Source organism: Cetorhinus maximus, chromosome 15 (genome assembly GCF_964194155.1).
Source record: "Cetorhinus maximus chromosome 15, sCetMax3.hap1.1, whole genome shotgun sequence".
Classification (NCBI taxonomy): Eukaryota; Metazoa; Chordata; class Chondrichthyes; order Lamniformes; family Cetorhinidae; genus Cetorhinus; species Cetorhinus maximus.
Window position 1 is genome coordinate 17,412,785 of NC_135893.1, and position 18,147 is coordinate 17,430,931.

The following is an 18,147-nucleotide window of genomic DNA, read 5'->3' on the forward strand; positions in this document are numbered from 1 at the left end:
ACTGTAGAACTACTGTAACTGCCCTGGCTAAATTCAGCTAACTTCAGTACAGACTAAGAACTGAACCTTGGACCTTCCTAGTCTCTATGGCCCAGCCACTGGCTACTAATCAGCGAAGCCACCAGGTGAGCATGATCAGATTTTATTTTCTTTCAAATCTTTCAATCTTTATTTCTCGAAGGTCTCGACAGCCTCTCTGAGGTACGTTCCATGAGCTATGTTCCCATTTGATTTCTCAGACAGTCGTTATCTATAGAACAGCTTTCACACTCTGCCAGAAACTATTAATTGTAAACAAAAGGTGGACATTAACTGGAGAATCATTTGTGCCCCAAGACAACTGAGCCTGTTGTGTCTTCATCTGACATCTGCATACAACTTTGGGTAGGCATTGTTGTATAGTGATCAAGATAGTTGCCCTAGTTGCCTTTAATTATGTATAGGCTTTGACAATGACCGTTAGCAAGAGCTGACAGCTATCGACAAGACCAGAATCCCATATACAAATGCTACTGCAGGTACAAGGACATTTCAAATGCTTAAATCTAGCCCCCAGTTACTGTTCTGGTAATATTTTCATTTGCTCTTTATTGACAACGACTCTGACCTGCCTCTAGCTCTTGATGGTTTTTCTGTGCCTTGACAACCAGAACTAGACACAATATCATGGCAGTCTGATCAAAGCACTATGCAGCTTTAGATATACTCTTCTGACATTTACTTGAATTGAGCTGAAAACACACTTTAATACTCTGTTTGCTTTGAAAATTGCTATTGAAAGTGACTTGATATCTTAAGTGCTAGACTTACAAACACCACTGACCATTGCAAACTCACCTGCACCTATTTATAGGCCAGCCACAGAGTATGCATGTCACTGAATTTTTTCTTCCAATATGCAGTATCTCTTTCCAATAATATAAGCATCAAGGAATTCCTAGGAGATTCCTCATATCAGGACTCCACAAATCGAAACAAAATAACCTAAGGTTTTCACATGACAATCTATGTTAATCATATAGTAATTGTAAACAAGTGGTGGGCATTAACTGGAGATTAATTTGTATCTGATAAAAAGGAACAGAACAAAACTGTGGTGGTTAGGAGAGGAGATGCACATTTGTAACACGTATTTCTATAAACGAATGCTTATAGAAGTGTGTAAAGCTTGGTTTTGACTCTATCCTTCGCCACCTGGCTTTCTGGTACAGAACACTATAGCTTAACATGTTTCTTTGTTAGCATAGCTCAAATGAAATTTATTAGATAGGAACAAGGAGCACTTAATATGCAAATTTTGGTTTTGAATTTATTAATTAATATGAGGATGATGTAAATATTTTAAATGATTAACAAGAAAGGATAAAATCAGGAACCAGCACATCGGGGACCAGTGAAGAATATGAGAGCATTGAAGAAAGTAGCCAAGAAGAGATTGAAATGGTATGGTCATCTGTTGCAAAGAAAGGAAATGTGATAAGGTGACTGATGGAGATTGAGCTGCCAGGAAGGAGAAGAGGAAGGCCTAAGGCCAGATGGAAAGACGCGGTGGCAAGAGACTTAAACGCAGCGGGACTGGAAGAGGAATGTGACTGACAGGAGGAGATGGAGAAGGGTGATTAACCAGCATTGTGGCGACACCAATTAAAATGAGAGAAACCAGAAGGCAACGACAACAAAGAAGACCATCAGTCACAATACTGGTACAAACACCCAGCTACCCAATCCTTTAAGCATCACCAGCCCCACATGTGGCAGAATCTGCAGATCGTACATTGGACTTATCAGCCATCTCAGAACTCATCAAATTGGGGTGTAAGCAAGTCATCCTTGATCCCAAGTGACGTCCTAAGAAGATGACGACAAATACAAGGTGTTCTTGGCCATTTGTAAAGCATAAGCAAAGGTAGTTTAATTAATAAAATGATTACGAGCAATGCTAAAAGCTATTTTAATTAATAGAGAACATATAGCTAATTAGCACGTAAGGATACAAAAGCAAAATATTGAGGATGCTTTTGCGCGCATGCGCGAAAGAGCACAGGCCCCGACTCAGCCTAATCCCGCCCCCTGGCCCACACAGGGAGTGCTCAGCGCTTCCAGGTGTGCGTACATTGGGTGGGCCTTAATTGACCCGCCCACGCAAAATGGTGGCATCCAGTCAATTGCGGGCGGTGATCGGCTGCGTGCCTGCCCACAGCGGCTCCCACCCAACCCCCCCAATAGGGAGAAAATTCTCCCCATGCTCTTCTGTTTTAAAAAGAAGCTATTTATACTTAAGCTATTTTGTAATATATGTCAAAATGACAATATGAATGTTGATGTGTTAAGAGTCAACTACGTTGAAGAATATTTTCTTCTGCATTTGATAGAAACATACATTCTTGGAATGAGTTCACCAGAACAGAAGTACTGAGTGAATTCTTACGCTACTAATAATCCTGCTTGTTTTCACCCTCTGTATTGATGTCATATTTGGAAATATTGTATGCATTCTAAACTTGGACTGAGTTAACTGACGTTGACATCAAAACAGAAAATGCTAGAAATACACAGGTCAGGCAGCATCGGTGAAGAAAGAAACAGAAGTAATGTTTCAGGTTTGTGACCTTTCATCAGAACTAGCACAAAGATGTCAACGTCAGTTAACTCAGTCCAAGTTTAGAATGCATACAATATTTCCAAATATGACATCAATACAGAGGGTGAAAACAAGCAGGATTATTAGTAGCGTAAGAATTCACTCAGTACTTCTGTTCTGGTGAACTCATTCCAAGAATGTATGTTTCTATCAAATGCAGAAGAAAATATTCTTCAATTTAAAAGAACATCTACATTTGGTACTATGTTGACAAGAATGCTTCCCCACACCCCCTTCACCATTCTGCACACTGTAGAAATTAACAACATTAATCTACAACACTTTTAGCTGCCATGGTTGTCACATGCAGATGTGTGTGTTATATCTGCATGTTTGGTTGAAACATCTTTTATATAAAGAACAAGTTACAACTGAACAGGTATACTAAACTGCTTGCGTCAATCCTGTTGGGTAACTGGCCTGTGAGGTTCATCAGTGCATTCCTCTACTCACTACAACAGATTTCATCAAGGTTTGATATCCACAGGCTCATCACCCTTAATGAAAGAATATATTCACAGTGCAGAAAATGTTGAGAAGTCACCATAGGTAAACTAAGGTTAAACATGAAAAAACTTGAAGTATGGCACTTACAAACACATCAACATTCATATTGTCATTTTGACATATATTACAAAATAGCTTAAGTATAAATAGCTTCTTTTTAAAACAGAAGAGCATGGGGAGAATTTTCTCCCTATTGGGGGGGTTGGGTGGGAGCCGCTGTGGGCTGGCACGCAGCCGATCACCGCCCGCAATTGACTGGATGCCACCATTTTGCGTGGGCGGGTCAATTAAGGCCCACCCAATGTACGCACACCTGGAAGCGCTGAGCACTCCCTGTGTGGGCCAGGGGGCGGGAGTAGGCTGAGTCGGGGCCTGTGCTCTTTCGCGCATGCGCGCAAAAATCTCCGTGAGGCACAGAGCTGCCTCAGGGAGATTATTAAAATTTTAAAAAATCAAACTAAAGGGGAAAATTTTTTTTTTAAGACATGTCCCTCATGTGACAGTGTCACATGAGCTGGGACATGTCAATGAATTTTAATTTAAAAATGTTTTAAATTTATAAACCCTTCATGAAACCTCATCCTGCCAGTGGATGAGTTTTCATGATAGATGCAAAGGCCGCCTGGGTTCTTCGCCTGCCCGCCAACCTTAAGGGTAGACAGGCAGCTCAGCTAATAACTTTAATTAGTTTTTAAATGGCTTTAATAGGCCTTTGACAGTTCGGCGGGCACACAGCCGAACTGGGGATCAGAATGATGCGCAGTGACGTCGGGATGCACACCCAACGTCACTGTGCATCATTTTACGCGTCGGCGAGCAGGGCCCGCCCCCACTCGCCAGCCCGAAGATTCTAGCCCATGTTTTGTTACCACAAGGACTGTTTGAGTCAAGTGTGGTGGATGGTTTAAGCATCAATGTTAAGACTTGAACTTGTACCTGTTGGGATGTGGGCCAAGATTACTCGAGGTGGGAAAGTATTTTCAATTTAACATACTTATGGTCATTACAAACTGCCTCATCTTTTCACAAGAGTGTAAAGGTTACTCTTTCTTCAACACTGACATCTTCAAATCACAGAAGCACAGTACCAAAATAATTATGCAAATTCTTCCTCTCAGCACTACTGGTATTTTGTACGAATAAAAACAATTCAATTGTGAATTCTCTCTTGCTCACATACACACCCATGGCCAATTCTTTAAAAATAATCCTGGCTGTCAAGCTTAATCTTTTATTGAATTATTGCCCTTCAGCCACCAGCTGAATAATACAGCAACAAGGGTCACTAATGTCTTTCAGGGAGGGAATCTGCCGTCCTCACCTGGTTTGGCCTATATGTGACTCCAGATCCACAGCAACGTAGTTGACTCTTAACTGTCCTCTGAAATGGCATAGCAAGCCATGCAATTCAAGGGTAATTAGGGATGGGCAACAAATGTTGACTTTGCCAGTGATGTCGACATCCCATGAAAGAATTAAAAAAAACTTGCATTTATATACTGCCTTTAATAAAATGCCCCAAAGTGTAATGGAACAAATGTGTTCCACTGATGTGTGCAGCTTTGCATAAAATAAAACACAACCCTTTGTTGGTCACATATTGATGCAGATAGCTTCAGTACTTTAGAAGCCTCATCCCTCCATGAGGACTTAAAAAGATATCTGCATTACTGAAGGCACCTGCTGTTACAATGAATTTTAATGCACAGTCAGTTGTCAGTAGAGAGTAATAGCAGCCTGGCCTCTCTTGTAATCCTGGCAATCACCAAGACCACATTTTACTAGCTTCAGGTCATGCATCTCTGCCCCTGCCTCTTCTACCACAGCCACAGAAAAGTTTATCCAAGCTATTTTGGAGTGGTTGAGGTAAATAACATAGGTGCCTTTTAAGGGGAAGCTACATAAGTACTTGAGGGGAATAAAAAATAGATAGGATTAGATTATGCTGGGAAAAGGCTCGAGTGGAGCATAAACACCAATACAGACCTACTGGGTGAAATGGCCTGTTTCCGTGTTATAACTTCTATGTAAAGCTACTGTTGCCTCTAGACTTAATTTCTCCAATGACTTGCTTGTCATCTTCTCAGTTTCTACCCTCCAATTGGTCTAAACCTCAGCTATCTGCAAACCTGACCCTCACTTTATCCAACTGTCAATTTTTCCCAACATCACTAACTTACACCAACTCTCCGACCCCCAATATAGCCTATTTAAAATCGTTCATTTACCAACTCCCCCATCCTACCTCTATAACATTCCCCAATACTTACATCCCCTTGCATACTTTTCTCTGACTCACTTTCTATGGTTCCCTTTGGCTCCACCATTGACCCGACTTTCGAGAACAGCCTCCACAAATTCCTTCACCTTCTTTCCCTACCTTTAGCAACTTTCTCAAAACCCATCTCTTTTTAGCCACATCTTCAGTTACCTCTCAACTCTCCCATAATCAGAATCCCCTTGACACTGTGTGAAAGGCACTATATAAATGCAAGTTACTGTTCTGAAATCCCAGTTAAATTTTACTTATAATCATATGGCACAAAAGGAGCTTATTTGGTCAATCGCTCCAGTGCCGGATCTTTGAAAGGGCTATGCAATTAGTCCCATTCCCCCATGCTTTCCCTATACCTCCTCAGTTCATTCTTTTCTTTTTCAAGTATTAATTCAATTTACTTTTGAAGGTGAATTCTCTTCCACTACTCTTTCAGACAGTATATTCCAAAATCATTTAAAAAAAATCACTGCATAAAAAATGCTCATCTTCCCCCGGTACTTCTGTCAAGTAGTTTAAATTGACTCTCCTCCCAGTGGAAACAGTTTTTTCCCTATATACTCTATCAAACCCCTTCATAATTTTGGACACCTCTCTCCCTGAACCTTCTCTGCTCTAAAGAAAACAACCCCAGCTTCTCTAGTGTCAATATTAATGAAGTTCCTCATCTCTGATATCATTTTAGTAAATCTCCTCTACCCCATCTCCAAGGACTTGACATATTTTCTAAAGTGTGGTTCACAGAATTAGACATAATTCTCTAGGGAAGCCTGACCAATGATTTATAAAGGTTTAGCATAGTTCCCTGCTTTTGTACTCTATTTATAAAGTCAAGGATCCAGTATGCTTCTTTAACAATCTTATTAATTTGTCCTGCCACTTTTAAAGATGGGTATATGTAAACTCCCAAGGTCTCTCTGTACCTGCAATTCCTTTAAAATTGTGACATATAGTTTACATAGTTTCTCCTCATTCTTCCATTCAAAATACATCATTTCAAACTTCTCTACATTAAACTTAATCAGTCATATGCCCATTTCACCGTTATGTCTATCTTCTCCTGAAGTCCACTACTACATTTCTGAGTTTTGTGACATCTGCAGCCTTTGAAATTATGCAATGTATAATGTTCAGCTCATCAATATACATTAAAAGAAGTTGTGACCCTAACATTGACTCCTGGGGGTCACCACTCTATACTTCCCTCCAGTCTAAAAACACAACTGTTCACTTATGCCAAATTCTATTTCATAAAAGTCCACTGTTTGGTTACTTAATTCATTTCAGAATGTACCTATAGTCTGTATCTGGAATTGCTTTCCCTAATAGTTCTGTAATGTGTATTGTTAATCTCTAACTTGATGAAAATTCTGCATTATTTATCAGTGTTTAATTTTAGTATTTTTCCAATAATGCATGAAAAATTAATGACAGTTTCCAGCTGCCATTCAGCATAGGATCAAATCAACTGTAGATGCAGGGTGCAGCTATATAAATTGCCTCCAGCCAAACATAACCAGGAAATGAGATTATTTTCACTGTCCTCCAGCCAATTACATTTACATCATAACCATATTTTCTAAAACCTGTGGAATAATTCATTCCCATATTTGTAGCAGATGGTTATAATAAATGCTGAAGTCATTACCCTTGTGAATTTTCATCAGATAATATTGGGAGAATACAATACAATAAGGCCAATAAGTCCCATTAATAATGTTTATAACATGACAATATTCATTAACTTCCCTTCAAAGATGTTCCAGTGAATTTTCATCAACGGGCTTAAAATCTTGCTTACAAGCAAGGCTTATTTGAAATTCACTTTCCTTTCATTTATTCATTAATGGAATGTGGGAGTCGCTGGAAAACTCACTACTGATTATCTATCCCTAAGTGCTCTTGAGAAATGGTGGTAAGCTGAGATGTGGGGGCTTTCAGCCATTTCTTGATAGCATGAAAACTGAGCTAGCTGAAGTGAACTGGGATACTAGGCTAGAGGATAGATCAATAGAGAAGTAGTGGCAGACATTTAAGGCAACATTTTAGACTACTCAGAATAAGTATATTCCTACTATGAAGAAAATTTCTAAGGGGAGGACCCACCACCCGTGGTTTACTAAAGAAGTTAAGGAAAGCATCAAACTTAAGAAAAACATAAAACTGTGCAAAGATGAGTGGCAGGTCAGATGATTGGTCAGAACATAAGGAACGGCAGAGAATGACTAAAGGTTAATCAGTAGAAAGAAATTAGGATATGAGAGGAAGCTAGCTAGAAATGTAAAAACGGATAGCAAGAGTTCCTATAGGTATTTAAAAAGGAAAAGAGTAAGTAAAGTGAGTGTTGGTCCTCTAGAGTGTGACAGTGAGGAGTTAATAGTAGATAATAAGGAAATGGCGGATGAAATGAACAAATATTTTGCTTCTGTCTTCACTATAGAGGATGCAAAAAACATTCAAATAATAGTTGTAAATCAGGAGGTGGAAGGGAGGGAGGAGCTTGGTGAAATTATAATCACTTGTGGATCACTAGTACTGAGCAAGCTAATGGAACTGCAAGCTTACAAGTCTCCGGGTCCTGATGGACTTCATTCTTAGGTCTTAAAAGAGGTGGCCAATGAGGTAGTTGTCATGACTCACTGGGGATGGTGCGCTGTAGTATCAAGCCCTATTGCTCCCCGTACCGTGACAAATGTGAGAAGTTTGATTAGACCACCAGGTTGCCCCAATTCTACCTGTTTAATTTAGGTTAACAGAATACGAGCACCAGGTTTGTAAACTTGATATGTAATTAACTGTTTATTAAACACATTGTCTGTAGCCAGTGGCAAAAAAAGTGAAGTGCTAACTTTTAACTCTATAACTTAAACTCTACCCCTTCTTAACCCCTATACAGAAATACACACAAGACCCACAAAACATGGATTTTAAAGGTGAGGTAAAACAGTTCAACAGCACAAATCTGGAGTTCAGGATTAGATGGGTTGACTTTGATTGCTTTCTTCCAAATTCCTTGTAGGTTGTTGTGACTGACACAAGGTGGTCTCCCAGCACTTGCAGTCTGTGTTTCTCTGGTTGAAACTGGCTTTTAATGTCTCTACTGGTGATTTTCCCCTTTTCCTCCTGACAGGGGTTTCACAAAGAAAGCAAGATACAGCGATGTGAGGAATAGCCAGCTAGCTACAAAGGCAGGATTACTGGAATCTTACAAAACACAGGAGGGGTTTCAGGTCTTTCCTCTTTTTAGGCTAGGAGCTGATCTACTGCACTATCCCCACACAGAACCTAGCCACTTGGTCAGCAGCCAATCAAAACACCGTCGCTAGGCAGTTCCCTCTTAAATCAGGTCTCCTTTCCAGCATCTTTCTGTCCAAACTGGCACACACTTCCTGGATAGCAACATTGTATATTTTCTTCTTCTTGCTCCATTGAACATCTCTTTTAAACTGCAGCCATGGTCATTTTTAAAGCCACAAGCCAATCTTAAAGCCACAGTCCAAGAAAAAATAAAAATGTATTCTTTACATAGTAGATACGTTAATGCTAATTTTCCAAAATTTACTAGATTCTGGAAAGGTTCCATTAGACTGGAAAGTAGCAAATATAACCCCTCTATTCAAGAAGGGAGGCAGAAAACAGGAAACTATAGGCCAGTTAGCTTGACATCTGTTATGGGGAGGGTGTTAGAATCAATCATTAAGGAGCTGGGCACTTAGAAAAATTCAAGGTGATCAGGAAGAGTCAGCATGGTTTTGTGAAAGGGAAATCATGTTTACCCCAATTTACTGGAGTTCTTTCAAGGAGTCACATGCACTGTGAATAAAGGGGAGTTTGTAGATGTACTGTTCTTGGATTTCCAGAGGCATTTGATAAGGTGCCACATCAAAGGTTATTGCGGAAAATAAAGGCTCATGGTGTAGAGGGTAATATTAGCATGGAAAGAAGATTGGCTGGCTGGCAAAAAAAACAGAGAATGCATAATTGCGTCTTTTTCTGATTGGTAGGATGTGACGAGTGGAGTTCCGCAGGGGTCTGTGCTGGGGCCTCAACTTTTTACAATTTATTTCAATGACTTAGACAAAGGGAGCAAAGGCATGGTAGCTAAATTTGAAGATGACACAAAGATAGGTAGGAAATTATGTTGTGAAGAGGACATAAGGAAGTTGCAGACGGATACAGGTAGGTTGAGTGAGTGGCTGGGCAAAAATCCGGCAGATGGAGTATAGTGTGGGAAAACGAAGTTGTTCATTTTGTCAGGAAGATTAAAAAAACAGTGTATTACTTAAATGGAGAACAACTGCAGAATTCCGAGGTGCAGAGGCATCCAGGCATCCTAGTGCATTAGTCACAAAAAGTTTGTATACAAGTACAGCAAGTAATTAAGAAGGCTAATGGAATGTTATCCTTTATTAGGAGAGGAATTGAACATAAAAGTAAGGATGTTATGCTTCAGTTATACAGGACATTGGTGAGACCACATCTTGAATACGGTGTGCAGTTTTGGTCTCCTTATTTAAGGAAGAACGTAAATGTGTTGGAGGCAGTTCAGAGAAGGTTTACTAGGCTGATACTTGGAATGAGCAGTTGTCTTATAAGGAAAGACTGGACACACTGGGATTGTTTCCACTGGAGTTTAGAAGAGGGAGGGATGACTGGATTGAAGTACATAAGATCCTGAACGGTCTCGACAAGGTGGACATGGAAAGGATATTTCCTCTTGTGGGTGAGTCCAGAACTAGGGGGCACTGTTTTAAAATTAGGTGTCACCCTTTTAGGATAGATCACCCTTTTAGGAGAGAGATGAGGAGAAGTAGCCCCCTCCCGAGATCCCCAGCATCACAGCTGCTAGTTTTGAGTCAATTAGATTCAATTCTCATGATATCAAGAAATGGCTGAAGACACAGAAAGCAGTAAAGCCTATGGGCCTTGAAAACATTCTGGCTATAGTACTGAAGATTTGTGCTCCAGAACTAGCCATGGCCCCTAGCCAAGTTGCTCCAGTACAGCTACAATGTTGGCATCTATCTATCTGTCTATCCGAGTAACATTGCACAGGTAAGTCCTGCCCACAAAAAAGCAGGACATCTCCAATCCAGCCAATTACCACTAATCGAAAGCAGAATGTTGCAGATGCAGTAAGTCTGAAATAAAAACAAAAATAAAACGCTGGAAATACTCAACAGGTCAGGCAGCACCTGTGGAGAGAAACATGGTTAACGTTTCAGGTCCATGACCTTTCATCAGACACCTGACCTGCTGAGTATTTCCAGCATTTTCTGCTTTTATCCCAGACAATTACAACTCCATTAGTTTACTCTCAATCATCAGCAAAGTGACGGATGTTGCTGGCAGTGCTATCAAGTGGCACTTACTCACAAATAACCTTTTCACTGATGCTCAGTTTGGGTTCTGCCAGGGACACTCAGTTCCAGACATCCCTACAGCTTTGGTCCAAATATGGACAAAAGAGCTGAATTCCAGAGATGAAGTAAAAGTAACTGCCTTTGACATCAAGGCAGCATTTGACCGAATGTGGCATCAAGGAGCATCAACAAAATTGAAGTCAATGGGAATCGGAGGGAAAACTACACTGGTTGAAGTCATATCTAGCACAAAGGAAAAATGTTGCAATTGTTGGAAGCCAATTACCTCAGCCCCGGCACTTCACTTCAAGAGTTGCTCAGGATAATGTCCTAGGTTCAACCATTTTCAGCGGCATCATCAATGACCTTCCCTCCATCAGAAGGCAAGAAGTGTAGATATTCACTGATGACTGCAGTGTTCAGTACCATGCACAATTCCTCAAATACTGATACAGTTTGTGTCTGCATGCGGCAAGGCCTGGACAACAACAACAATCAGGTTTGGGCTGATAAGTGGCATGTAACATTCACATTGCACAAATGCCAGGCAATGACCATCCCGATCAAGAGAGAATCTGAGAGAATCTAACTATCTCCCCTTGATATTCAAGTGCATTACCATTACTAAAACCTCCATCAAAATCCATTGACCAAAAACTGAACTGGACCAGTCATATAAATACTGTGTCTACGGGAGCAGACCAGAGGCTGGGAATTCTGTGATGAATAAGTCATCTCCTGATTCCCAAGAACATGTCCACTGTCTACAAGGCACAAGCCAGGATTGCGATGGACTACTCCCCACTTGCCTAGATGAGTCCAGCTCCAACAACGTTCAAGAAGCTCAACACCATCCAGAGCAGACAATCCACTTAATCTGCACCCCATCCACCATCTTAAACATTCATCCCCTTCACCACTGGAGCACAATGGCAACAGTGAGCACCATCTACAAGATACATTGCAGTAATTCACCAAGGCTCCTTCCAAACCCATGATCTCTACCACTTAGAAGAACAGAGGCAGCCCACATATGGGAACACCAATACCTGCAAGTTCCTCTCCAAGTCACACAGTATCCTGCTTTGGGACTATATCACCATTCCTTCACTGTCACTGTGTCAAAATCCTGGTACTCTCTCCCACACAGAACTGTGGATGTATCTGCACCACATGGAATTCAGCAGTTCAAGAAGGTGGTTCACCAGCACCTTCAAGGACAATTAGGAATGGGCAATAAATACTGGCTTTGCCACTGAAGCTCACATCCCATGAATAAATACAAAACAGTATTGGACCCTGCATTTATCCACCACATCATCATTTACCTTCTTTCTTTTATGAATTGTAATGTTCAGCAAATGTCTCTCATTTCTGTTTAAAACTACATTTCATATACATCTCTTTATATTAATAAAGTATGGCTGAAGACAGCATCCCAAGGCAAGAGAAATGGCAGCAGTGTGTACTGACAACAGTGAAAGCCAGCATACACCATATGCATTTATAATTAAGATTGGCATGCAGCATACAGACACTATGACCTGTTACTACCCCAATTCAACAGGGTTATGTGTAAAATATCAATGATGTCAAACTCCCATTTGATCTCAATAATAGAAAATTATAACATTTAGGAACTCAATACATGACTTCAATTAACAAATGCATCATATTCTTAAGTTGTAAATAATGAACCTTAATTCTGAATTGTTCTATAAAGAGCTGGTGTGGACAATGAAACAAAGGTCTCCCTCTGTGCTGTAAAATTTTGATACTATTGTTAAAATCTACTAACTGTAACTGTATTATGTGAATTTAGTTTAAGACAGTCAAAATCCAGTTCTTAATAGTCATGGTCTCTGAGCAGAATACTACTTCTAATTACGTGGTAATCTCAACTATAGGCCATAGGCTTGAGGCAGGCAATGGAATATCATCATGTTGATGAAGTTGAAGAAAGTTTCAGTCTTCATCTAACCATGCAGTATCTAACCTGATATAGCCTTCATCAAAATATACAGCAACTAACTATTTGATTAGTAATATTCCACAGCATTGCAGGCAAAAATGAAATGTGATTGGGGTGTTAAGTTGGATAACCCATGAAAACCAGTGCAGGGATCGCAATGCAGGCAGGATGTCAAATTGGTGCTGCTTGCTCATTTCCACGACTGCTGCATGCAGCTAATGTTCCCAAATATCATGTGTCTCATAAAGGTTAAGTGCAGTGTGGTTGCTGAAAGTACTGAGAGTTATCAAAAGTATACTTTGGAAGGCTGAACAATAGCTGACCACGGTAAGTGCATGCACCAAAGATTTTAGACACTTCACTAGAGTTCTTGGTGGAAGAAGTGCCAGTGCTGGATTTTTGGTAGTGCTATCCAAGTAGTTCTCTGCTTTTTCCCCAAAGCCTTGTAACTTTTCCCCTTCAAGTACTTGTCCAATTCCCTTTGAAAAGTTACTGTTTAATCTGTTTCCATTGCCCTTTCAGGTCATGCATTCCAGTATACTAGGATCTGAGATCAAATGTTCACTCAGTTCCAATGATAATACTAGAACATCAGATATTTGATCATTAATTTGGGAAAAACAAATGACATTTCTAGTTTATTCGACTCAAATAGGGGTCTTGCGCTATTTAGGATCAAAATGCAACTCACACTGCCACCTACAGTAAAGCAACAGAACTTCTGCAATAAAAACAGGAAACACTGGAAACACTTAGCAGGTCAGACAGCATCATCTGCGGGGAGAAAAACAGGGTTAACATTTCAAGCTGATAACCTTTCATCTAACCAGGAACAAAAATTCTACATTGTATATTTTAAATGAACACAGTACATTCAGAAGCAAACCAATTAAAACTAGAAAGGTTTTCCTGATGGCTCAGCTCATGAGCTCTTGGCTCATTGTCTGCTGATGGTTTAAACCAATGAGTGTCAGAACTACGTCGATAAGGAAGTTCCCTAACCAGTCCTGGACTCACTTTTCTCAATAGGCGTGGCAATACAGGCTATAATCGGCTTCAGTATCCCTTGAGTAGGGAAAAGCAGGGGAGAAAAACAAACAAAAGAATCTCAGCTCCTGCTACTTGCTTTCTGTCCAATAAATCCTGTTTTAAAATCTGAAAGCATGGTTATTGCATGACAATACAATTGGGTTCAACGTAATATCCTCCATTCGCAAATGAAGAATAATGCCTTGGGCAAGATAGCACAGTTACCAGTGGAATCATACCTGTATCACAAATAGTCAATGCCTTTGCGATATGAGGGGAAAGTTAAAAATCATCAAAAAATGTAAGCCTACGGAATCTTTAACAAACATTTAAAAATCATTGCACAAAAATAATGCTACCTCCATGCAATAAGTCTTAATATTTCACAAAGAAGTGATTAGAAAGAAAGATTATTGACACAGAGGACAATGGAATACAAAATTCTCTGCAATAAACCTTTCCTGAAGTTATGTCCACAGTCACTTGACAAAGGAATATTGAAGGGTATGGGGAGCAAACAGCAAAGTGGGATAAGACAGGTAATTTGAAAAAAAAACACTGGAGGCATCTGATAATAATTTACATTTATTTAGGAAAAACTCAGCTTACGGTCAAAAAGGACACTAAGCTTACAAACAATCTGCTTAACCCTGAGTGTCATGAAGTTATTAATGGATATAATATTATTGGAAAAATTTTTCTTTTAAAATAGAGGTTTAGTCTGTGGATGTGTCTTAATTGGATTAAAACCAGCTAGTCTGGGTGCTTTGATGTGTACTAGTTTTGATATATAAGAGAGAGAACGTGCATTTGCATTTTTTGAATAGAACATTCAAGAGGTGGGGTGAAAACTACCACCTAGCTAGCAGATACCAAGCAATATGTTTATAACACTAATAAAATTGGTACTATGAAAGGGGTTTTATTGTTAAAAAGTGGAGTTCAAACAGGCTGGTGATACAATGAGATTTTACATTCAATGAGCGGTGCTAGGTATAACTTCAGCAGTTTTGTGTGTGCAGGGCAGAGGCAATATGCGATCAAAGGCAGTTGTAAGCCTCCAACTGTCTGCACAGGAACCAAAGTGAAAAGAACTTCCTTTTGAATTCGTAAGATGAAAATGCTTTGCCTGGTGTTTGGTTAAGTCGATGGGTTGCTGTTGCCATAATGGAGATTATTTTGGGTATTTGTTAAAAGTTATGATAATAGTACTTTGTAGCCATGTATCTGTGTTTAATGTGTTGTAACGTAATAAAATGTTTCATCTAGTTTAATTTAAACCTCTAGAGAACTGGTGGTCTGATTCCTGAATTTAGAGTCGCATCTCAACCATAACACTTTAAACAACTGTCATAACCTATAATTTTAAGTTTCCCTCTGGGATTTTTAAATAACACAGTTTTACCAACTGCATTGGTCATAACACAGATGGTAGCAGTGGTAAGGCATTGGATTTTGTGGCTAGGGCCAAAGACAATGGCTTTAATCTTTCTGATGATTAAGATGGTATGTGTGCTCTGCCCAAAGGCTGGTTCTTGTTTCATTGTCTTCTGATGCTACAGCCTGAACTGTTTTCTTGGCAGTTTTTGTCAGTGGTGGTTTGCCATTGCCTTCCAATCTCAGAGGCAGGATGAAGAGACAGGTCCCAATTTTACCTCAGCCGGAACGGGAATCAAACACACACTATTGGCTTTTTTCTGATGATTAATTAGAGGAATTGTCTAGAATTAGTTGCCAGACAAGCAGGTTGACACCACAAAGGCAGTGGAAGAGAGATGGTGATGAGGTACAGCTGGGTGTCATCAGCATACATATGGAACCTGACATCATGTCTTTGGATGGATGTTGCTAAGGGGAATCCTGTAGACAAGAAAAATAAAAGAGGGCACCAAGGATATTCTTGGGAAGATCTAGGTGTAGGAATATAGGGACGGGGTAAACCATTCAGCCCTCGAGTCTGTTCTGCCTTTCAATGAGATCATGGTTGATCTGTATCCTAGCTTCCTCAACCCGCCTGGGCTCCATATCCCTTAGTACCCTTGGCTAGCAAAAATTTATCAATCTCACATTTAAAACTATTAATTGAACTAGCAGCTACTGCCATTTATGGGGACACTTCTGTTACTCTTTGCATGAAGAAGCATTTCCTAATTTACCTTCTGAAAGGCCTGGCTCTGATTTTGAGGATATATCCCTTTGTCCTAGGCTCCCTCACCAGCAGAAAATGATTCTGGTGAATCAGCATTGCGTTTCTTCCAAGGCCAATATATCCAAAGGAATAGTGCCCAAAGCAGTACACAGTACTCCATATGTGGTCTAACCTGGACTTTGTATAGCTCTCTAGGTAACGTTGCGGGGAGAAGAAGCCATTACAAGAGATGCTTTGATTACAACTGGCTAAGTAAGAGTGGAACCAGGCAAGGGCTGCCTCACTAGCTGGCCAAAGCAGAGGCATTGGAGGAAGATGTCATATTTGAACTTGTCAAAGATTGTAGAAAGGTTGAGAAGGGTAAAGAGGGATAGCACACAGTGACAATGGATGTCAATTATGACTTTGATTTTGGCCATTTTATTTTTTCTCACATAAATGCTCTATGATATTATGAAACATCTGCCTGCTGAGTCTCTGAAACAAACCATAGATTGAAAGACATGTGAATTCCAGATTGGAATTGACGTGTCTCATGTGCTACAGTAAATTTGACGCCCTCTACTGGAATAGGGACAGAAGACAATAAAGCAGCAATGAACTCAGGTGTTACCAACAGTAAATGAAAATAGTTTAATAAAGCATTTCAACAAATGTAATTTATATCTGAATTAATGAAATGGGTATAGTTAAGAATATTTTTGGGTTCTACTTTCGTTTGTGGCTATTTCTAAGTGTGAATGCAAAAAAATTAATAATTAATGCAATTTAAGTATTCCAAACATTTTGGCTTTGGGACAGATATTGAAATTCTACCAATTAATTCTTACAGATATTTTCAGAATACTTGTGGGCAAAGGAGAAAAGATCAAAGCCAATTTTTGCTTAACCTACAGCATTTACACCCCAGTAGGTTCACCAATCTACTGAAGGTATATTTGGAAACTCAGCTGATTAAGGCAATGAACTGTTGAGCAACACAGAACTATTCTTGATACATGCTGAGCTAGTTGATCTCAGCTGGAATGGTGGGAAGGAAGTCAGAATTGGCATCAATGTCACCTCAAAATAAAAAGAATAAAAGTGTTGGTTTCCATAGCCCATAACTAGATGATTACAGCTGGAAGTACGTACATGTGGTTTTGTGATGAGAATATGATAAGGCTTGCTTGATGCTCACTATCCAACTCATATCTTATCTAAGTGACCTTGTCATGTAAGGGAGGATGCCCAGAGCACAATTTCCCTTTAGGAGAGAAAATCTGTGAAAAACTCGAAGAAGCAAAAATACCCTACAGTACACATGTTCCAGATACAGGTTCCCTGCTTTATTTAAAACAGATGTGGGGAAGTTGCAACTAACCAGCTAGCATCCGTCTGCTTAGATCAGCAGGACACTTGTAACAGAAATTAACACAGGTTCTGTAAAAACAATTACTCATACATTGGGGGGTATGCAAAGCACTATGCAAGACATAACTTAGCCTAAGTTACCAATGCAATAAGGTATATTCAGGCAGAAGTGCATTTTTCAAATCCACTTAATTAGTTTGATGCTGCTCTCAAATACTGTATGAATATGCATTTATTTCAGTATTGCTTGCAAATATAAGCAGATCCTGAACCATGTTTCAATGCAGTATAGCCTGCAACATCAAAAATGGAAAGTTCATGAAACTGAACAGATCACAAAATTGTTTCTGTACTGCTGACAGTCCAGATTGTGACATTAATAAAATCTTAAAAGTGGGACTGTAACAAATACCCACCTCTGAAGTGAAAACTGGGAGAAGTTCATACATGTCAACTTGGATCTCTGAATAAAACTGAATGATTACAGGGGCATTTTTACTTTGGAGAAAATGAGTTGCTATTGTAAATCCGATCTTTTGAAATGTTTTTTGGCTACTTGCTGAATTTTAGTGTAAATATTACTGAATGAAGTTGATTTTTCAATGCCAAATTGCTGACTTCAGTGCAGGCTTGCCAACCTGCAGCTAGAACCCGAAGCCTCTCTTAGGAGGTCCCCAAAGTCAGTTTTCAAAATGCCAGTCAAACAGTAAGTTGGAGCAGAATGTTCTGCAAGGAGCTGTTCCTCCAATCACAGGCTGCTCCTTTGTTTGCTGCTGATGGGCTCATTAGTGAGCCTATGAGCAACAAACACAGGAGAGAAACAGTCTGTGATTGGAGAAGCAGCAAACCCCAGCAGCA

The 18,147-nt window shown here is 39.8% G+C and overlaps 1 protein-coding gene across 5 annotated transcripts in view; it reads right to left on the bottom strand.

Moving 5' to 3' along the window:
• Nucleotides 1-18,147, bottom strand: part of kcnab2a (potassium voltage-gated channel subfamily A regulatory beta subunit 2a) — a 285,811-nt gene that overhangs the window by 125,168 nt on the left and 142,496 nt on the right. Inside the window, exon 1 of one of the 5 annotated variants that reach the window (XM_078557935.1) lies at nucleotides 13,450-13,471. The exons of the other annotated variants lie outside the window; for them this stretch is intronic. The gene's annotated coding sequence lies outside the window, so the exon portion shown is untranslated. Of the gene's footprint in view, nucleotides 1-13,449; nucleotides 13,472-18,147 lie in introns of those variants that run through there. 5 annotated transcript variants of the gene reach the window in all.